Source organism: Saimiri boliviensis (assembly GCF_048565385.1).
Source record: "Saimiri boliviensis isolate mSaiBol1 chromosome 19 unlocalized genomic scaffold, mSaiBol1.pri SUPER_19_unloc_1, whole genome shotgun sequence".
In the NCBI taxonomy this organism is placed as follows: domain Eukaryota; kingdom Metazoa; phylum Chordata; class Mammalia; order Primates; family Cebidae; genus Saimiri; species Saimiri boliviensis.
The window spans coordinates 1,729,379-1,750,775 of record NW_027412502.1 but is presented as its reverse complement, the minus strand read 5'-3'; the positions used below and the strand labels follow the sequence as shown (position 1 = coordinate 1,750,775).

The following is a 21,397-nucleotide window of genomic DNA, read 5'->3' as shown; positions in this document are numbered from 1 at the left end:
ATTTATGGCATCAGGTTATATTATGTTTATGGCATCAGGCTATACAGATCTATTCAAAACCATTTTTGTCAAAGTTTAAACACTGGAACAAAAGTCAAATTGTTTCCAAGTGAGACGCAAAATGACTCTTGCTAATAGTACAGATTTTGTTTCATGGGTAATAATAAAATTTATTTTTATTTTAGATTCAGGGAGCACATGGCAGGCTTGTTAGCTGGGTACACTGCACTGCTGAGGTGTGGGGCACAGATGATCCATTGCCCAGGTAATGAGCAGAGCACCCGGTAGGCAGTTTTCAGCTCTCACTCCCACCCTCCCTTCCCAGTGTCTATCGTTCACTTGTGTCCTTGGGTATTACTGTGTTCACGTTTTTTTTTCTTTACATGAAACCATTGAAAGCAAAAGAATGTTACTTATAGGTTACTTTGTACATTTATCATTCTATTAATACATGTCTTAAGTAATTAAGTAGCATATTAAGGCCATAAACCAAGTCATTTTCTCATACCAAAGGACTATTGTTATTCAATCATCTAGCAAATTCATTTTAATGGGTTACGTTACAGGGTTGAGGTCAGCCTACAGATACAAAATAGGTTAATTAAATTTTTTTATATCAGCTTTTAATTTTTTCATTGGAACAGGATTTGTGCGTGGGAATGCTAATGTAGCAGGCTTCGACAAATTTACAGTTTATCAAAATAAAGTTCTTAAAGAATACGATAGCATATACTTTAACTCTTATAGTACAAACCCTCATATTAATTGATGGTCACAGAAAAATACTGTAACAATGTAAAGTTTTAAAATACATCAATGATGCAAGTTTCAAACAAAACGTAGCAACCAAAATACTTAATTGTCCTTTCACCAAGCTTTTACAAACACAATCAGTCTTCACTGTCTGAGCAAATCCATTTTAGTTTCTTCATTGTGCCTTTTAACATGACATTTGTCAGGTTGTTGAATTTATACTGCAACAGTACTTTAGATGTTACCCTCACGAAATTTCCTCACTCCAGAGCTTAAATTCTTGTCTTCTTCCCAAAGCCACATCTGTCTTTTTCTAGCTCAGTGCTTTCCAGGAGTCACCAGCTGACCCTTTGAAACAGGTATCGTACTTTCACTGGCTCTTCTGCTTTCTTTTTTCTTTCTTGCACTTTGAAGAGTTCCTACTCTTCTTTCTTTCTTATTAAGGTCTTGTTGTTGGGTTCCATGTTTCAACTTAGATAAGCAAAGATTCTTGTGAGACCTTTTTCTTGTATCCAAATTAGCTTCGGTTTCCATTTCAGCATCATTACCATTGGGTTTCTCTTGAGAAGTTATTGTTCTTGCTCTTTTACTTTCTATGCTTTTGCGGCTGCCTTCATTAGAAAGGTGGATGATTTTTCACTTAGCACATAATTCACATAACTCTTCATTTACTCCATGGAATGAAATGTATCTTTCTGAGAGATTATCATAAGCAATTTCCTTTTTAAAGGCATATAAGAATTTGGATCACCAAATATTCTTTTTTTTTTTTTTTTTTTTTTTTTTTTTTTTTTTTTTTTGAGACTGAGTTTCGCTCTTGTTACCCAGGCTGGAGTGCAATGTGCAATGGCGCGATCTCGGCTCACCGCAACCTCTGCCTCCTGGGTTCAGGCAATTCTCCTGCCTCAGCCTCCTGAGTAGCTGGGATTACAGGCACGTGCCACCACGCCCAGCTAATTTTTTTCTTTTTTGTATTTTTAGTAGAGACGGGGTTTCACCATGTTGACCAGGATGGTCTCGATCTCTTGACCTCGTGATCCACCCGCCTCGGCCTCCCAAAGTGCTAGGATTACAGGCGTGAGCCACCGCGCCCAGCCCACCAAATATTCTTTCAAAGACTTCTGCTTCTTTAAAGTTGCCATTTTCCATACAAACAGCGACAGCCTGAATTTCGATTAAATTCTCTTATTTCTTCGTGAAGTTTGTCCTGTTCCTTTTCCACTGAACCCCAGATCATCAGGGCTGTTCCAAGGGTGTCATTCGTTCATCATTTTCAAACTGTGCATCCAGGTTTTTTCCTGCTGCAATTCGTATCAAAAACTGACCTATGTGCGCAGTTCTCAATGGATAAGCGGTTGGACTGGGTGGTCCGTGAAGAACAGCCTCGGTGCTGCCGTGGGCGAGAGTCCTCGGAGCGGCTGAGAAAACAGAGCATGCAGCCTGCAGCCACGGCCTTGGCCTCGGCCACAAAGCCGGGTCCTTCCCCTGGGCGCCCCCAGCCGCGCCTGGCACCGAGCGGCTCCTCTCCGTGTCGCCCCGTTTCTGCCCGGCAGCTCCCCCATCCGCACGGCCGCGGGCCGCGCTCGGATTCTGCGGAGCAGCGGAGGGAGGAGCGGGGGTGGGTCAGGCAGAGACCCGGAGCCGGGCTGGGCATCGGAGGGGTGAAGCGGCCTCTGGCAGCCGGGGACCCCACCCGCGGGAGGAGCGGGAAGCTCTGGAGCCGCCCCTGAGGTTTCTGTCTCCTCATCCCCTCTCCAGCCCTCCGGGCCCACCCTCCAGAAACCCGGAAAGAAGAAACGTTTTCTTCTGCTCCTTCTTCCTTTTCAGCGCCCCTGCTTCCTGTGACAGCAGTGACACGTGCGCAACTTCTTCCCGGGAAGGGCGCCCGAGGCGTGATCACGCGCTCATTTCTGGCAGAGGAACTGGGGTGTGGGGAGGGCGGAGAACATGGTGAAAAGTCCCTCTCGTGGGCAAGGCCCTCTCCAGTGACCGCCCAGTTTACCCAGGTGCGGCTGTGCGGTGGGGCCAGACCGAGGCCCGCCCAGGCATCACGGTTTATCCAGCACCCCAGGTGTCCATACCTCAGAGCCTCTGCACAGCCACTCCCCTGCCTGAAACTCATCTCCAGGGCTCCCTTCCCCGCCCCCCGCCCCACGTTCTCCTCATGCCCACCGGAGCCTGTCTCTGCACTGCCCACTTGGCATCTCCCATCCCCCTCACCCCACCCTGCTTTGTTTTTGTTCGCAACCCTTTTACTAACATTTAAGAATTCTTTACTTATTTGTTTTGAGAGACAGGGTTGTGCTGTTACCCAGGCCGGAATGCGGTGGTGCAATCTTGGCTCACCATAGCCTCAAACTCCTGGGCTCAAGTGATCCTCCCACCTCAGCCTCCGAAGTAGCTGGGACTACAGGTGTGTGCCATCACACTCGGCTAGTTTTGTATTTACTTTTGGTACAAACGGAGTCTTGATATGTTTCCCAAACTGTTCTCAAACTTCTGGCCTCAAGTGGTCCTCCTGCTTCAGCCTCCCAAAGTGCTGGGATTACATACATTTGTGCCCAGCTATGAATGTGTTTATTTTAATTGCTTATACTCTTTCTGTCCTCTAGCCTACATGCTTTATGAGGACAAGGACAGTGATTTTGATTGTTCACAGCTGCCTCGAACAGTGACTGTTACTTTAAATATACTTGTTGAGTGAATAAATGAATGAATGAATGCACACATAGACTCATACACCATTGCCCACAGACAAAAAGATGTTGTCACACATATTGACACACATGCTTACTCAGACACTCTCGACACAATGACACATCCACACACAACTGACATTCTCATGCACATGCTCTTGAATGCTTTGAAAGGCCTGATCTATTTTTTTTTCTTCTCTCTCTCACTTTTTTTTTTTTTTTTTGAAACATGGTCTTGCTGTGTCACTGAGGCTAAATTGCAGTGGTATGATCACAGTTCTCTGTAACCTTGAACTCCCAGGCTGAAGCAATCCCCCTACTCAGCTTCCCAAGTAGCCAGAACCACAGGCACCTGCCACCAGGCTCATTAACTTTTTAGTGTATTGTAGAGATCGGGTCTCGCCATGTTGCCCAGGCTGCTTTCAAATACCTGGCCTAAAGTGGTCCTCCCAGCTCAGCCTCTAAAAGCTCTGGGATTGGATATGAGTCACCTCAGCCAGTCTTGAAGTTTAATTTTCATTCAACATGACGTTGTGAACATTTCTCATGTGATTATGTAGTATTAGCTTTAATTTTTTCTTCCAAGTTATTTTAAAAATTTCAGAGTCCAAAAGTTGGAAAGAATATAATTGTCACCATAGATCTAATTATTTCCTTTGTGTATGTAATAAATTATATGTCCACGATTTTTGCTGAAACATTAGGCAATCACTTGCCAACAGCATGACCTTCATTTCTAAATACTTTGGTGGTCATCTCTTAAAAAATAACATGTTTCCGACAACAGTATTATTATTACACTGAAGAGAGTTACTACAATTCCCTAATATTACAGAATTTCAAAGTGATGTGAAATTGCCTTAACCATTTCCCGCGCGTCTTTCTAGTGGAGGTGAGCAGCGCTTGGGAGCTCCAGCCCTCTCCGAGTTTCTGTTCTCCCTGCAACTTCTCTCTCCAGCCCCTTGAGACCAACATTCAGGGAAACTGAAAAGTAGGAAAATTTTCTTCTACTCTCCATTGCTCAGTTGTATTTTTTTTTTAGGGTCCCATTTACTTAGTTTTCTTTTATTTGGGAAAAACACCTCCACGTCCACATAATATTCCAAGGTGCGGAGATATATATTGGCATTATGAAATCTGAGCACAGCTCCCCTGGGCCTTGGTCCCCTCAGCAGGGCAGAAGAGGGCTCCTGTGCTGGGATCCACGGGGGACCCAGAAGTGGCACCCCCTGAAGAAGGCATCAGGGTAGACCTGAGACCTAAAATGAGCTCACTTCCTTTCCTTGGGGTCAAGAATCAATCCTCTAAGAAGCCCGCTGTGTCAGGAACTGCAAACTGTCATCAGGTGGTCAAGAAAGGTCCACACAGCACGGAGACCCAACCACTCCACCATCCTCACTTCCATGGACAGAGCCCAGGTGAGAGCCACCCCTTCTCCTCCTTCCCTGTCTCCCACAGCCTCAGCACCATCGTCTTCCTCAAGCCCACCACGACTGAGCTTATCACGCCCTCTCCCTGTTTGTGTCAGTCACGCTGGGTCCCCCACATACTCTGCACTTGAATCCACGAGGCTCTGCACACTCCTCTTCTGTCCACATCATCCTCCCTCCCCAACTCCACAAATCTTCCCACTGCACCCCCTGGAATTCTCAGTCCATGATCAGCAAAACCTCCACATTCTCTCTCAGGATGTCCCTGCACCTCGCAGCTCCAGCAGAAACCTGGGTTTCCTGGAGGACACAGAACCTTGTGTCCTCCTTGAAAATTTGAAGTTTAAAACTATGGACTGCTTCACGAACTTGCATGTCACCCTTGTGTAGGGACCATGTCCTTGTGTGTTCCTTGAAAATTCTGGACATTAGACATTGTCAGATGGATAGATTGCAAAACCTTTCTCTCACTTTGTAGCTTGTCTGTTCACTCCGATAATAGTTTCTTTTGCTGTGCAGGAGCACTTTTATTTAATTAGATCTCATTTGCTAATTTTGGCTTTTGTTGCAATTGCTTTTGACATTTCCTTCATGAAATTGTTGACTTTTCCTACGTCCTGAATGCTATTGCCTAGATTTTCTTCTAGAGTTTTTATAGTTTTGTGTTTTACAATTATGTCTTTAATCCATCGTAGTTAATTTTTGTCTAAGGTGTAAGGAAGGGGTCCAGTTTCAATTTTTTGCATATGGCTAGCCAGTTCTCCCAGCACCATTTATTAAATAAGAAATCTTTTCCCGGTTGCTTGTTTTGGTAAGTTGGTCAAAGATCACATAGTTGTAGATGTGTGGTCTTATTTCTGAGTTCTCTGTTCTGCTCCATTTGTCCATGTGGCTGTTTTTGTACCAGTACCCTGCTGTTTTGGTTACTGGCCTTGTAGTACAATGTGAAGTCAAGTAGCATGATGCCTCCAGCTTTGTTCTCTTTGCTTAGGATCATCTTGGCTATACAAGCTCTCTTTTTAGTTCCATATGAATTTTAAAGTAGTTTCTTCTAATCCTGTGAGAGATGTCAGTTTCATGAAAACAGCATTGAATCTATAAATTACTTTGGGCAGTGTGGCCATTTTCACGATATTGATTCTTCCTATCCATGAGCATGGAGTGTTTTTCCATCTGTTTGTGTCCTCTCCTATTTCCTCGAGCAGCGATTTGTCATTCTCCTTGAAGATGTCCTTCAATTCCCTTGTTAGCTGTATTCCCAGGCATCTTATTCTGTCTGTTTGTTTGTTTTGACATGGCGTTTTGCTCTTGTTCCGCAAGCTGGAGTGCAATGGCACCATCTCAGCTCACTGCAACCTCCCAGGTTCAATCGATTAACCTGCCTCAGCCTCCTGAGTACCCAGGATTACAGGTGCATGCCACCATGCCCAGCTAATTTTTGCATTTTTAGGAGAAACTGGATTTCACCAAGTTAGCCAAGGTGGTCTCAAATGAGATCTCAGGTGATCTGCCGGCTTCAGCATCCCAAGTGCTGGAATTACCGGCATGAGCCACCACACCCGGCCCTCTTATTCTGTTTGTAGCAATTGTGAATAGGAGTTTATTTATTATTTGACTCACCGCTTTTGTATTGTTGTTGTATATAAATGCTTGTGACTTTTGCACATTGATTTTTGTATCCTGAGACTTTACTGAAGTTGCTTATCAGCTTAAGAAGCCTTTCTGCTGAGACAATCAGGATTTCTAGATACAAAATCATGTCATTTGCAAAGACAATTTGACTTCCTCTCTTTTTATCTGAATATCCTTCCTTTCTCTGACCTGATTGCTCCTGCCAGAACTTCCAACACCATGTTGAAGAGGAGCAGTGAGAGAGGCCATCCTTGTCTTATGCTGATGTTAAAGGGAAATGCTTCCAGCTTTTGCCCATTCAGTATGATATCCGTTGTGGGTTTGTCATAGGTGGCTACTATTATTTTGAGGTATGTTCCTTCAATACCTAGTTTGTTGAGAGTTTAAAAATATGGACTGCTTCACGAACTTTCATGTCACCCTTGTGTAGGGACCATGCTGATCTTCTGTGTATCATTCCAGTTTTATTCTGCATGCTGCCAACGTGAAAAATGATCACAAGCTCTTAAAAGTGGAGATAACTGAAGAAATGTAGGTGAGAGGGAGTGTTGGATTTCATCTACATCTGGTGAAATGGGACCGTCTCTGTCTTTTATTCTTTAATGAAGTGGTAAAATGCATTGCAGATAAGTTAAAGTATTCTTGTATTCCTGGAATACATAACCTGGGCAGGATTTTTAAATTGTTTATAGCTCATTGGTGGACACCGTCTACTGCTGTTTTTCTCAGTATCTTTATGTCTAATTGCTTAGAAGTGCCTATCCTATCATACTTTTCTCTTATCTATTCTCTAGCTGGCTTTAGGATCAGTGTTATTGGTGCCTAAACAATAATGAGTTTTCTAGCTCTCTCTATGTTTCCTTATTCTCTTGGATATTATGTATAAGTTCAGTAAACTTCATTGAAGATTTGGTCAAACTTATTTTCAAAACAGCCTGGATATGCCTGAAGGGAAAAAAAGTTTTAAAACCATTTTAACTTCTTTACTGATAGTAAGTTCTTCCCGTTGGTATAATCTTGTTCATCATTTCAAAATTATTTAAACCTCTACTATATCATTACTGGCATATTTATCTGTCATAATGCCATTTTATTCAGAATTACCATTTCCTGTTTTGTCTCCATCCAAAGTAACAGCTGCTTTTGGCAGGCTGGGCCCTCAACGGTGGCAGCTGCCAGGTCAGCCTTGTCACCAAGGTGGTGATGCGATTGCTGTGCCCATGCAGTGTCCATCCCAGCCACCACGGCCACTTTGTGCAGGGACTCCATGAGCAAGCCCTGTGTGGCTGAGTGGCATCACCCGTCAAGCCATCTCACCAACCTGATCACAGAGAGCCCCATCCCCAAAAGACCCTCTAGTAAGCATCCACACACAACCACTATCTTCACACATTCTCTGTGTAGTAAGAGGTCTATGAGTACCTCTCTCCTCTAAATACCAATTTTTTAACTCTGTTTTCCCCAAGTTCGTGACTTGCCAGCCAAGCCCAGAGCCACTGCCCATGACTCATTCATTCATGCACTCCTGGGGCATCACTTCACATCCTTCACCTCCCATAGGCTTCTCTGTATTTTGATTCCTGGTTCCTAGCTCGACATCCATTCCCAAAGCTTTTGTGGTGTCAGCTCCCAAGCCGACTGCTCTTGTCGTCAATTATCCTCTTTATATGTACTTATTTCCTGGAAAAATTGCACCGATTTTTCAATGCAGCATTTGCAAGGATGTGCAGTAGGAGCAATTCTTCTTATTGTAGATAGAATTGCTTCAAAACATCAGAAATGTATATTTGAGTGAAGGACAACATGCATGGAGAAAAGAGAATAATCCTCAAGTGGGCAGCGGATTTTCACAAAGTGAACCCTGCGGCAAACAACACCCACATCCAACCACAGCAATCACAGCCCCAGGGAAACACTTTTGGGTCCTACTCAGCCATAAACCACCCTCCCCCACCCCAGAGGAGCCACTCTTGATTTCTAACACAAATTTGTTCTTCAGGTTCTGGCCGAATGGCATTACACAGTCACCATCACGCCCCTGGGGCTCATCATCTCTGTCTGTGGTCATAGGCTAGTCATTCTCAAGGCTGTCAAATGCTGCACTTTATAAATAGGTTACACTTCCTGTCCCTTCACTGTTGATAGACGATTGTGTTATATCCAGATTTTACAAATCGTGCTGCTTTGAATACTTTCATGTATTTTAGCACACACATACATGTGCTTCTATTGGTTTATAACCAAGAGTGCAATTGCTGGGTCATAAGGGAGTAGATGCTTGGCTTAGTCTCTCAATGAACAAGTTTCTAGTCATAAACAAACAGTAGAGGAGGGTAAATCTCTTACTTTAGAAATTATTCAGATAATAAATGAGGAAGGAATGAGATACTGAGACTATAAAAACTGTTTTGCAACCCATAAGGAATTAACAGATTTAGCCATTGAACAGCAATGGCAATTAACAACACAATAAAGAAAAAAAAAGCTAATGTTAGGTTCTTCCTCTTGATGGAAGAACGCAGTAGAGTACCAGCAGACAAGAGCAAGTGAAAAGGAAATCAAGCCTGAACTAAGCTAACCTCCATAGCCAGTCACCGACTTCGAGGCAATACAAACCATAGAAATACATAGCCAACTACACCTTGGGGAGCAGTCAGCAAAACGCACACTGTGGGAAACTCTACCACAGAATACGTATTTTGAGAAATAATCTACAGAATAAAGGAGAACAAAAGCATAGTTCTAAAGGTAAAACTAAATTATAATTTGGGATTATAAAAATATAAAATACAACAAGAAAGGATGACCCTAAAAGTCAGGATGTGTTTTTATTTGGGGGAGGAAAGAGTTTATTGCTGAGCTGGGGCAAATGATGGAGCTTTTGGTTTGCCCTGCAAACATCTATCCCTGGTGGCTAATGGGCATTTACTTGTTATTAAAGTACACAAATTTTAGACAGTTTTTTTTCCCCTCTGGAGTCCTACATTTTATGACACAAAGCCTACTGAAAAAAATAATTCAGAGAGTATAGTTACTGTTTGGAACAAAGCCTCTTCCTCATCCTGCTCTCTGGACACTGAGCACCCAGAACAACCAGCAGCCCAGGGACCCCCAGCCAGGGTGACCTCACTTCTAAGTGTGCATGCAGTGCACATCACCAGAGGCCATGCACAGGTCTACTCCTTGACTCCTGGAAAAACGTGCGAGGACAGGGCTGAGGGGAAGCCTTCCCCGCGGTCTGCAGGCTCTTGGCTATCAGTGTAGATAAAATGGGTCCTCACCTCTCCACAGGTGCCTTTATGGCCAGAGCCTCCTCTCTGCATGGGGTGGAAGCCCGGGCTCTTCTCCTGAACACGGTGACATGGATCACCCCAAAGGTGGAGATGACACCATTCCTCCCCCAGCAACCTCACGCTTCTTTTGCTTTACAGGAAAGTTGACACAGGCTGGTGTCCACTGAAGAAGTCCCAGGTGCCTAGGAAGGAGAGGGCTGTGCATGATCTGCAAAAGGAAGTGCGTGGACCACCAGGTGGTGCTGCTGCGCTGCTCCTGCTCCCAGGAGGTGGACGCCCAGGATGGGCTTTCAGGTGGGGAGGGGGACGTCATTGCTCAACCTCCAGGTTCCAAGTAGAAACCTCCCTGCCCAACCCATCTTGTTCTCCCTGAATCCTCAGCGCTAATGAGGACTGTCTCCTTCTCACCTCCCTGGACGGGGCTTTCTATCACTGGAAAGTGGATGTGATTTCTAGTTTCAGCATGTCCTGGCTTATTGTGCTGCCAGGAAAATAAAATCAAAATACATGTTGCATAAATAATAAATTACACTATTGCAGTGACAGAACGCAGAGTGGTGGCTGAGTGAGGGAAAGGGGTGAGGGTGGGAGGCAAGGACTAAATAGAAACGGGATGAAAGAAGTTTTTAGGGAAAGGAACTGTTCTCTACAGTGCCACAGTTCAGGGGTGACTGGGCGGTGGGAATTGAGGGGAGAGGAGGGTCTGAGGGGTGACAGGGCAGAGAGAAGGGCTGGGGAAGCAGGGCCTGAGGAAAAGGAGCAGGGGAAGGACACTAAAGCAGAGGAGGAGCCTAGCAGGGGGTTCTTTGCATTCAGTGTTTCTCTACTGGGTAGTGCCCTAGGTTCACCACTATAAATAATTACTGATATTCACCAAACAGCACAACTAAAACTGGTGAATTTTGTTACATGTAAATGCCCTAATAAGAAAAAAAAAAAAAGAGGGAGGAAGAAGGCAAAAATAAAGATCATCAAAACCATAAAATTCATTTACTTGGGGGCTTGCACTACATATTATTTTAAAGGAAATTTGACAGGCTGAAGGGAAATGATACTAGATGTTGACCCAGATACAGAGAAAGGAAGAATTAAAAACAGAAACGAGGCACATATACGTATCACATACACACTCACTCAATTTCCTGAGGACATATGGCTGCTTGTCTAAAACAGAAAGTATTACACTGTATCATTGAGTTTATAATGCATATTGATATAATACATACAAGAATAATAGCGTAATGGTAGGTTCAATAAAACTACGCTGTTACCAATGTCCTTTATTTCCTTGGACATAGTTTAATATGACCTGAACTTCACTGTGAAAAGTCAAGGAATAGGGTTTTCACTCTTACAACAATAAAAAATTAGTGGAAAGAAGTGTAGCTAAAAGCCATCAGGATAATTAAAACCATCAACTAAAAAATGTTTGACATATACGAAAGTAGCAAAGGAGGAAACGAAACAAAAATATGAGACAAATTGGAAACAAACAGCAAAATGGCAGACCGAAATCCAACCGTGGTAAGCGAAGAAATGACACGACCTGAGTCACATTAGCAGGACTGGCGAGCACCGTGGGGAGAAGAGACACGGGCAGGAAGTGAGGGACTGAGGGACGGTGTTAGTGCCACAATTCAGGAGTGACAGGGTGGCAGGGACTGCAGGAGAGGAGGATGTGAGGGATGAGAGGGGCAGAGAGAAGGACTGGAGAAGCAGGAGGGGAGGAGAGGGAGAGGAAAGAATTCTAAAGCGGTGCAAGAGCCCAGCCGGGGTTCTCTGCATTCGGTATTGAATACATCTTGTGGGAATGCCTAAAAACTAATGGCCTCCCCATGATTTAAAAAAAAAAAAAAGTTACAACGATACCAAGTGTCCAAATAAAATATGCACACTGCTTAGATGTGCCTCGTTCACGAAAGCAGGCAGCGCTGGAGCATCGGGGAAGAGCAGTGGGACTGCCCGGAGCACTCGCAATGCTCAGGTGGTGACTACAGGCTCCTGCCATGTACGGGAACGCACCCTGCTTCTTTATATTCAGTAGATGTTCTGGACGCACAGGGGGAAATGCCAGCTAGGGAATGAAGATTGTTTTACATGCAACAACCCAGAGTCACAGATCCAGTCCGGGAAAGTAAAACTTAGAAGCTTTGAGAGTTTAATTGCAATGCTGTTTTCACACAGGTCTTTTATTGATTGGAATCTTAATCATTCAGGGATTACCAATATTGTGCTACCTGCTGTATTAATAAACTAAAAGGAAACTCGTCTCCATGTGAATCTCTATCCGGTGACTTCAGACAAGACTTCACCAGGTTTGAAGAGAAAACCCCTCTTTACGCCTTCACTCCCAGGGCGAGCTCACTCTCCGGCATCAGGTCATCCTGGTGAGTTTCTTTGTACAGGAGTCGGAGGGGAGAGCCACGGGGTGGGAGGCCCCCGTCCGGACGGGGATTCCAGGACGAGAAGGCAAGGGGCAGGGGCTGCGCGCAGCCTGGGGGTCGCTCCCTGGTTTCCACAGACAGATCCTTGCCCAGGCCTCAGGCAGACAGTGTGACAAAGAGCCTCTGTGTAGGAGGAGAGGGATCGGAACAGAGTCCCAGGGGCCGGGTGTGGCTCTCAGGGTCTGGGCTCCGAAGGCCGCGTCTGCACCGGGGAGGCGCAGCGTTGGCGATCCCCACTCCCCTGAGCCTCACTTCTCCCCACCCGTGTCTGCCCCTTCTTCCAGGACACTCTCGACGCGTCCCCAGTTCCCACTCCCACTGGGCGATCTGCGTCTCCGGTCCCGGTTCTGAAGTCCCCAGTCACCCCCGGACTCAGGTTCTCCCAGACGCCGAGGATGGGTCCGTGGCGCCCGAACCCTCCTCCTGCTGCTCTCGGGACACGGACCGAGACACGGGCGGGTGAGTGCGGGGTCTGGAGGGAAACGGCCTCTGCGGGCAGGAGCCAGGGGCCTGCTGGCGGGGGCGCAGCACCCGGGAGCCGCGCGGGAGGAGGGTCGGGCGGGTCTCAGCCCCTCCTCGCCCCCAGGCTCCCGCTCCGTGAGGTGTTTCCGCACCGCCGCGTCCCGGCCCCGCCGCGGGGAGTCCAAGTACCTCGAAATCGGCTACGTGGACGACACGCAGTGCGTGCGGATGGACAGCAGCCCCGCGAGCCCGAGGATGGAGCCGCGGGCACCGTGGGGGGAGCAGGCGGGGTCGGACATTGGGACCCGGAGGCTCGGAGGGTCAAGGCCAGGCGGGGACTTTCCGAGGAACCTTTGGACCCTGCTTCGCTGCTTCGACCAGAGCGAGGCCCGTGAGTGACCCCGGCCGGGGCGCAAGTCACGACCCCTCCCCCTCCCCGGCGACGCCGGGTTCCCTCGAGTCTCAGGTCCGAGACCCACCCCGAGGCCGCGGGACCCCCCAGACCTCCGACCCGGGAGAGCCCCAAGCGCCTTTACACCGTTCATTTTCAGGGGATTCCGGGACGAGAAGGGAAGGGGAAGGGGCTGCGCGCAGCCTGGGGGTCTCTCCCTGGTTTCCACACACAGATGCCTGGCCAGGCCCCAGGCACGCAGTGTGACCAAGAGGCTCCAAAGTCCTCGCGGGGTGGGTGGGGCGGGCGCGGGGCTGCCCTGGGCGGGGCCAGGGTCTCAGGCCGTCCGGTCGGTGACTGGCTGCCGCGTGGGGCCCCAGGGGGCCTCCTCCGCGGGTGTGACCCGCAAGCCTAGGACGCCGAGAACTTCACTGCCCCGAACGAGGAACCGCGCTCCTGGACCTCAGATCACCCAGCGCGAGTGGGAGGTGGGCCGTTCGGCGAAGAGGGCGAGACCCTACCTCGAGACTGAGCGCCTGGAGCGCCGCCACAGATAACTGGAGAACGGGGAGGAGACGCGGCGGCGCGGGGTCCCAGGGGCCCTGGGGAGCCTTCCCCACTTCCTATAGCTCTCCCGGGACGGTCTCCCCGAGGACGGGAGGAAAATAGGATCACAGAGACCATCGCCCTCCCTTGCATGGAGCATGGCATGAGTTTTCCTGAGATTCCTTTGAGGGCTCCCTCTGCTCTCTAGGACAATTAAGGGATGGCGTCTCTCAGGAAATGGAGGGGAAGAGTGTCCCTGGAATACTGATCAGGGACTCCCCTTGAACCCTGCATCCATCTTGAGCTTTGTGACTTTTTTCCTCAGGCCTTGTTCTCTGCCTCACACTCAGTGTGTTTGAAGGTCTGATTTCAGCTTTTGTGAGTCCCTCGACCTCCATTCAGATCAGGACCAGAAGTCGCTGTTCCTCCCTCAGAGACTAGAACTTTCCAAGGAATAAGAGATTATCCCAGGGTCCTGCGTCCAGGCTGGTGTCTGGATTCTGTGCTTTCTTCCACACCCCAGGTGTCCATTCTCAGGACGATCACAAGGACGCTGCTGGGGTGTCCCATGAGAGATGTGAAGTGCCTGACCTGGCAGCGGGATGGGCAGGACCAAACTCAGGGCACAGCTTGTGGAGATCGGGCCAGCAGGGGATGGAACCTTCCAGAAGTGGGCGGCCGTGGTAGTGCCTTCTGGAAAAAAGCAGATACACATGCCATGTGCAGCATGAGGGGCTGCCAGAGCCCCTCACTCTGAGGTGGGGTGAGGAGGGGGATGAGGGTCACATCTCTTCTCAGAGAAAGCAGAAGCCCTTCTGGAGCCTTCCAGCAGGGTCAGGGCGGAGGCCTAGGGTCAGGGACCCTCACCTTTCTCTCCTTTCCCAGGGCCATCTCCCCAGCCCACCATCCCCATTGTGGCCATTGGTGCTGGCCTAGCTGTCCCAGGAACTCTGGTCCCTGGAGCTGTGGTTGCTGCTTTGATGTGGAGGAGGAGGAACTTAGGTAGGGAAGGGCTGAGGGGTGGGGTCTGGGTTTTCTTGTCCCATGGCAGTTTCAAGCCCCAGGTAGAAGTGGTCCCTGCCTGGTTACTGGGAAGCACCATCCACACATGGGCCGACCCTGCCTGGGGCCCTGTGTGCCAGCACTTGGTCTTCTGTGAAGCACATGTGACAGTGAAGGACAGATTCATCACCTTGGTGATTGTGGTGTTGGGGTCCTGATTTCAGCATTCATGAGTCAGGGGAAGGTCCTTGCTAAGGACAGACCTTAGGAGGGTGGGTGGTGCAGGACACACACCTGCTTTCCTCATGTTTTCTGATCCTGCCCTAGGTTCTGAGTCATAATTCTGGAAACTTCTCTGGGGTCCAAGACTAGGAGGCTCCTCTAAGATCTCACGGCCCAGCCTCCTCTCTATACCCTCACAGGACATGTTCTTCCCACAAGTGGAAAAAGAGGGCGTGAATCTCAGGTTGTATATAAGTGGGGGGGCAGGCATGTGGAGGAGCCCACCCACACCACAAGTCCTCCTGTCCCACGGGTCCTGCAGCCTCTGGCCAGGTCCTGTGCTTCTTCCACTCCAGGCACCAGCAGTGCCCAGGACTCTGACATGTCTCTCATGACTCCTAAAGGTGAGACTCTGGGGGTCTCAAGTGGGTGGGGGCGGGGCAGAGGGGAAAGGACTGGGTAAGGGAGATTCTTTGATTGGGCCGTTTCGAGTGTGTGGCTGTTCAGAGTGTCATCACTTACCATGACTGACTTGAATTGCTTCATTGTTTTCTGTAGCCTGAGACAGCTGCCTTGTGTGGGACGGAGATACAGGATTTCTTCACACCCCCCCTCTTTGTGACTTCAAGAGCCTCTGGCATCTCTTTCTGCAAAGGCATCTGAATGTGTCTGTGTCACTGTTAGCATGATGTCAGGAGGTGGAGAGACAGCCCACCCCGTGCCCACTGTGACCCCTGTCCCCACGCTGACCTGTGTCCCTCCCCAGTCGTCTTTCCTGTGCTAGAGACTCAGGGATGGGCATCTCCATCTCTGTCTCAACTTCATGGTGCACTGAGCTGCAGCCTCTTACTTCCCTACTGAAAATAAGAACCTGAATATAAATTTGTTTTCTCAAATATTTGCCATGAGAGGTTAAGGAGTTAATTAAATAAGTCAATTCCTAAAATTTGAGAGAGGAAATAAAGACCTGAGAATCTTCCAGAACCTGCGTGTTTGCTGTGCCGAGTTTGTTGCAGGCGGGGGTGGGGAGGGCTGTGAGGAGCCGAGTGTGGATGGGGCCTGGGCCCAGTTGCGGTTCAGTCCATCATGGGCTTCATGTGGTCAGTCTTCAGCTGGGTTAGCTTCACGGCTCCACTGTCCTTGTCCCTTCAGTGGAAACTTGTCCAGTTGGAGCTGTGATCACAGAGGGTCAGACATCACCCAGGGTCTCCCCTGCACACAGGAGTCTCTGCACTTTCTGAGACAAATGTTCAGACCATTTCAGCTCCTGCCCTTCTTCCAGGGCTCCTCTTCCACTCTGCTCTCCTGCCCTCTGCCTGCGCTGGTTCCAGTATTCTTGCTGCTGGCTCCAATACCCAACTCATGACTCTAATCAGAGTCTAATTTAGATGTAGGTTTGTTTGTGAAATTGGACCCATCCCCAAGAACTGTTCTTCCCTGAAGAGAGAAGGCTGATGGTGAGCTGCAGTGTTGGGGGGAGGGTTGGTGTGGGAGGAGACATGGGGGAGGGGGCCATACAAACAGCCCTGCTGAGAAAAGCACAGGTGGCCTCGATGTCAGTGTGAGGGGACCTTGTGCTGTAGTTGCCACAAAACAGCATTTGGCCTGAGGTTATGTTAATAAAGCTATTGCCTTTAGAACAGGGAGGTCCCCTGCAGTGATCACTCATTCAACTGTCCTTGGTTGTGGGTCAGACACAGGACAGAATGGTTCTGCATCTGGTGAACATAATTGAAGTCAAATGAGAAAAATCTCTTACCTTGTGGAGCATGTGTTCCAGTGGGAAGAGGCAGATGATGGATACACTGCAGCCAGAGCAAAGAAAGAAAGTGCTAGAAGGTGGTGAGTGCTGTGAGGCAGGTGAGCCAGGGTGTGGGGAGTGGGGACAGGGAAGGCGGCTGTTGTGCTGGGTGGACAGCGTGTGCCACATTGCAAAGGTGACCTTTTAGGAAAGAGTTGGCCACAAGGATGTCTGGGGATGTCCTTTCCCAACAGGGGAACCTCCAGTTCAAATGCACTAGTGCAAGAGGGTGTCTGTGTTCCCAGAAGAGGAAGGAACCCAGGAGGGCCGGACAGAGAGAAACTGAGGTGAGGGCAGAGGGACAGCCAGAGCAGGTGGGCCTGCAGGGAGTGGGGAGGCATCTGACATTTTCTCTGAGTCAGCTGGGGTGGTAGAGGACAGTTTTGAGCAGAAGAGGGACATGGTACAACTTCTCCTTTAAAAGATCTCTGACTGCTATGCTAAGAACAAAACTAAGAGGTGAGGAACAAGAGAGGCAGAAGGGAAAACAGCAGGAAGTGAGTGCAGTATTCCAGGCTGGAGATGTCATTACCTTGACTGGGGTGTGAGCAGGGGAAATAGTGGGATGTGAGGGGATTCTGGACGCATTTTAAGATGGACCAACAGCATTTGCCAATGGATTGTATCAGTGGTGTGAGGAAGATGAATCAAGGACACCCATCGTTGTAAAAGGAGTGAGTAGACGGAAGGGTGGAGCTGCTGTCAGTGGACATGGGGAGGCTCTGGCAGAAGCAGACGGAGGAGGGCACATCCCAGGCACTCAGTGGAGAAAATTCTGCTAGGAACGCAGGTGAGGGAGCTCACATGCCAGTCGGACAGACAATTCCAGAGTTTAGGGGAAAGGAAAAATATACTGGGCTGGAGAAATCGATTTAGGAGGTCACACCATATAAATGATACTTAAAACCTCAAGCCTGGATGAAGGCACCAAAGGAGTGACCCGCTGTGGAAAAGAATGAGCGCAAGGATGGAACCCTGGACCTCCAGTTCTAAGGGATCTCATCAGACTATACCCAGAGCAGACTGCACGGTTCTGACCCCATGTCCAGAGGACACTTAGACAAGGAACTTCCTTGAGCACAGGAATCACCTGGACATGGTGCTGAGATCCAGTAAATCCAGAGCCCAGCAAGAGATTCTGGATTTATGGCAAGGCTGGAGCTCATGTTTCTGGTCTCCAGATCTAGAACACCAGGATCCCACGTGTCTGAGAATTAGCCTCACTTATAGCACTTCTCATATAAGTGATTCCTTGGTCTTGTGCAGAAGACTCTGAGACAGGTGTTCTAGGAAGCTGCCTGAGTATTTTCTGTTTTTGTTTTTTTTTTTTTTTTTTTTGAGACCGAGTTTCGCTCTTGTTACCCAGGCTGGAGTGCAATGGCACGATCTCGGCTCACCGCAACCTCCGCCTCCTGGGTTCAGGCCATTCTCGTGCCTCAGCCTCCTGAGTAGCTGGGATTACAGGCACCCACCACCATGCCCAGCTAATTTTTTGTATTTTTAGTAGAGACGGGGTTTCAGCATGTTGACCAGTGTGGTCTCGATCTCTTGACCTCGTGATCCACCCGCCTCGGCCTTCCAAAGTGCTGGGATTACAGGCGTGAGCCACCGCGCCCGGCCCTGCCTGAGTATTTTCTAATCCCCGCCAGCAATCCTGTTGCTCAACCAGATTGGGATCCACGGAGATCAGAGATCAGAGTGCCCAGGGTGGGTGGACCAGGTGGGTTTTCAAGCCTCATTTAAAAGAGCATTCTTCTCATAGAAAGAAAAGGGAGGACGTATATCATCAATTATGAGACGTGAGATTCCCTGTTGTTCTCTCCACTATGGAGCAGAGGCCAGGTAGACAATTTAGGATGCAGCTCTCACACAAAGAACACCTCTCAGTGTTGCTCTCTGACACTGGTCTGCAGACTGATTTCTCGCTTACTTCTTGGAGCAAACTACGGAAAACAAATTTCTGTAATTTACACATAAACCAGGATATCTGGTGTTGGGGGCTAATTTTACTGGGGCGAAGGCCACAGAACCAGGCTGGAAACTACACATCCAGGAGCAGAATCCGCAGCCCACACTAGAGCAGGTTCCACCTAGGGACACCTGCCCCTACTGCACAGATACCGCAGCTCAGACCTCTGATATCCTGGGGCTGGACACTGAACCCTGAGGTGAGGTCCGATGTCACTGCTGCATTTGGAAACTGGAGATCACTGCTGCCTCTTAGACGTCTTCACTACAAAGCGTTCTGCACAGTCCGGGTTCTCTGTGCCACCTCATTCCGGTTCAGACCCTGTCGGTGATACAGGAGTTAAGAAAACATTATTTAGGCAGACAGTGAGATGGCGGAAGTCCTGGGTAAGGTTTTCCTTTTAATGAAACGCAGCCCCCAAATATTTTCTTTTCTAACAAAGAGCAGCCTGTAAAATTACTACATTTAATCAGAGAGATAGACTCCAATACAATAATAGTGGGGACTTTCAACATCCAAACCTTAGGATTAGACAGGTCATCTACACAGAAAATCAAGAAAGAGCGGGATTTAAACTGAGCTTTAGACCAAATAAAGCTGACAGATATTTACAGTGCATTCTAACACTACAGAATGTACACTCTTTTCATGAACACAAGGAATGTTTTCACGTTTTCCGGCAGAGGGCCTGTGTTCAGCCACAAAACAAGTTTCAATCGATTTTCAAAAACTGAAATCATATCAGATATCTTCTCTGGACACAATGGAATAAAACTAGAAATGTACACCAAGAGAAACTTTGGCAACTAGACAAATACATGGAAATCAAACAACATTAAAGAACATGTTGATTCAATGAATAATCATTGAGTCAACAGAGAAATTCAGATGGAAATCAAAAAGTTTCTTGAAACAAATAAAAACTGAAAGATAACATACCAAAACCTGTGGGATACAGCTAGACAGGGCTAAAGGGAAGATTACAGTCAGCCATTTCAAATCTGCTAGGCCAATGCTTCCTTCATTTTTTATTTTTTTAAGACAGAGTCTCACTCTGTTGCCCAGCCTGGACAATCATGGCTCACTGCAGCCGTGACCTTCCAGGTTCAAATGATCCTCCCACCTCAGCCTCCCAAGTAGCAGGGACTACAGGAGCATGCCAGCATGCCGGGCTAATTAAAAAAATATATATATTTTGAAATGGAGTTTTGCTCTTGTTGCCCAGGCCGGAGTGCAGTGGCACGATCTCACCTCACCGCAACCTCCGCCTTCTGGGTTCAAGTGATTTTCCTGCCCCAGCCTCTCAAGTAGCTGCGATTATAGGCATGCACCACCACACCCAGCTAATTTTGCATTTTTAGTAGAGACAGGGTTTCTCCGTGTTGGTCAGGCTGGCTTGAACTCTCAACCTCAGGTGATCCCCTACCTCAGCCTCCCAAAGTGCTGGGATTACAGGCACGAGCCACCATGCCTGGCCTTTATAATGTTTTTGTAGAGACAGGGTCTCCTCCTGTTGCCCAGGCTGGTCTGAAACTTGTAGGTTCAAGTGATCTTCTTGCCTCAGCCTCCGAAAGTGCTGGGATTACATGTGTGAGCCACCATGCCCAGCCTAGATCAATACTGTAAAATCCAAAAAGGCCCTCCGATAAACTCAGGAAAAAAACTTACATCGTATAATGGTACCTATATTGTAAAATGACACAAGACGATGAGCTTATTATACCTAAGAGGCTATTTGCAAACCTACAAAGTATGAAGTCTTAAACAGCTGCCTGAAATCTGGACGTCCTCACTGCAGTGCCCAGTTCTAATTCCAGCCACCATGCCCAGCCAGTGAAAATCTGCATTTTTAACAAGCTCCCAGATGGTCCTGATGTTGGTGGTCAGGGAAGCACACTAAGAACCACTGCTCCAGCCAGGTGCAGTAGCCCACACCTATAATCCTAGCACTCCTAGCCAAGGCAGGAGGATCCCTTGAGCCCAGGAAATGGAGGTGGCAGTGAGCTATGACTGCACCACTTCATTCCAGCCTGGATGACAAGCAAAGTAAGACCCTATCTGAAAAAAAAGAAAAGAAAAGAAAAAGCCACTACTCTAGATTGACAATTTTTTTTTTTTTTTGAGACAAGATCTCATTCTGCCACCCAGGCTGGAGTGCAGTGGCATGATTGTGGCTCACTACAGCCTCCACCTCCTGAGCTCAAGTAATTCTCCCACCTTAGCTTCCAGAGTAGCTGGGAGTACAGTCATGTGCCACCACGCTTGGCTAGTTTTTGTATTTTTTGTAGAGATAAGGTTTTGCCATGTTTCCCAGGCTGGTCTCAAACTCCTGAGCTCAAGTGATCCACCCGCTTCAGCCTCGTGAAGTGCTGGGATTCAGGTGTGAGCCACAGCACCTGGCCTCACTTTTTTAAAATTGTGGTACAATATACATAACAATATTTATTATTTTTACTATTCCTAAATATGCAATTCAGTTGCATTAAATAAATTCACATTGCTGTGTAACTGGCACCACTATTTGTAACCCAACACTGTTTTATCATACCTAGCAAATATTCTGTATCCATTAAACAATATCTTCCCCTTTCCAACTTTCCCCAGGCTCTGGCATTCTACTTTCTGTCCCTATGAATTTACCTCATGCTAGTGAAATCATACAACAGCCAGTAGGCACCTCATGCAAGTGGAATCACACAACAGCTGCCCTCCTGTGTCTGGCTTATTTCATGAAGCAGAATGCTTCCAAGGTCCGT

At 47.9% G+C, this 21,397-nt stretch overlaps 1 non-coding gene and 1 pseudogene across 1 annotated transcript; both read right to left on the bottom strand.

The window, feature by feature from the left end:
- Positions 1-516: 516 nt before the first annotated feature.
- LOC141583182 (telomeric repeat-binding factor 1-like) lies at positions 517-2,039 on the bottom strand (annotated as a pseudogene).
- Positions 2,040-6,896: 4,857 nt separating this feature from the next.
- On the bottom strand, positions 6,897-7,004 carry LOC141583234 (U6 spliceosomal RNA). The gene has a single exon (XR_012515926.1). It is a non-coding gene; the product is annotated as a U6 spliceosomal RNA (small nuclear RNA).
- Between the last annotated feature and the right edge of the window lie 14,393 nt (positions 7,005-21,397).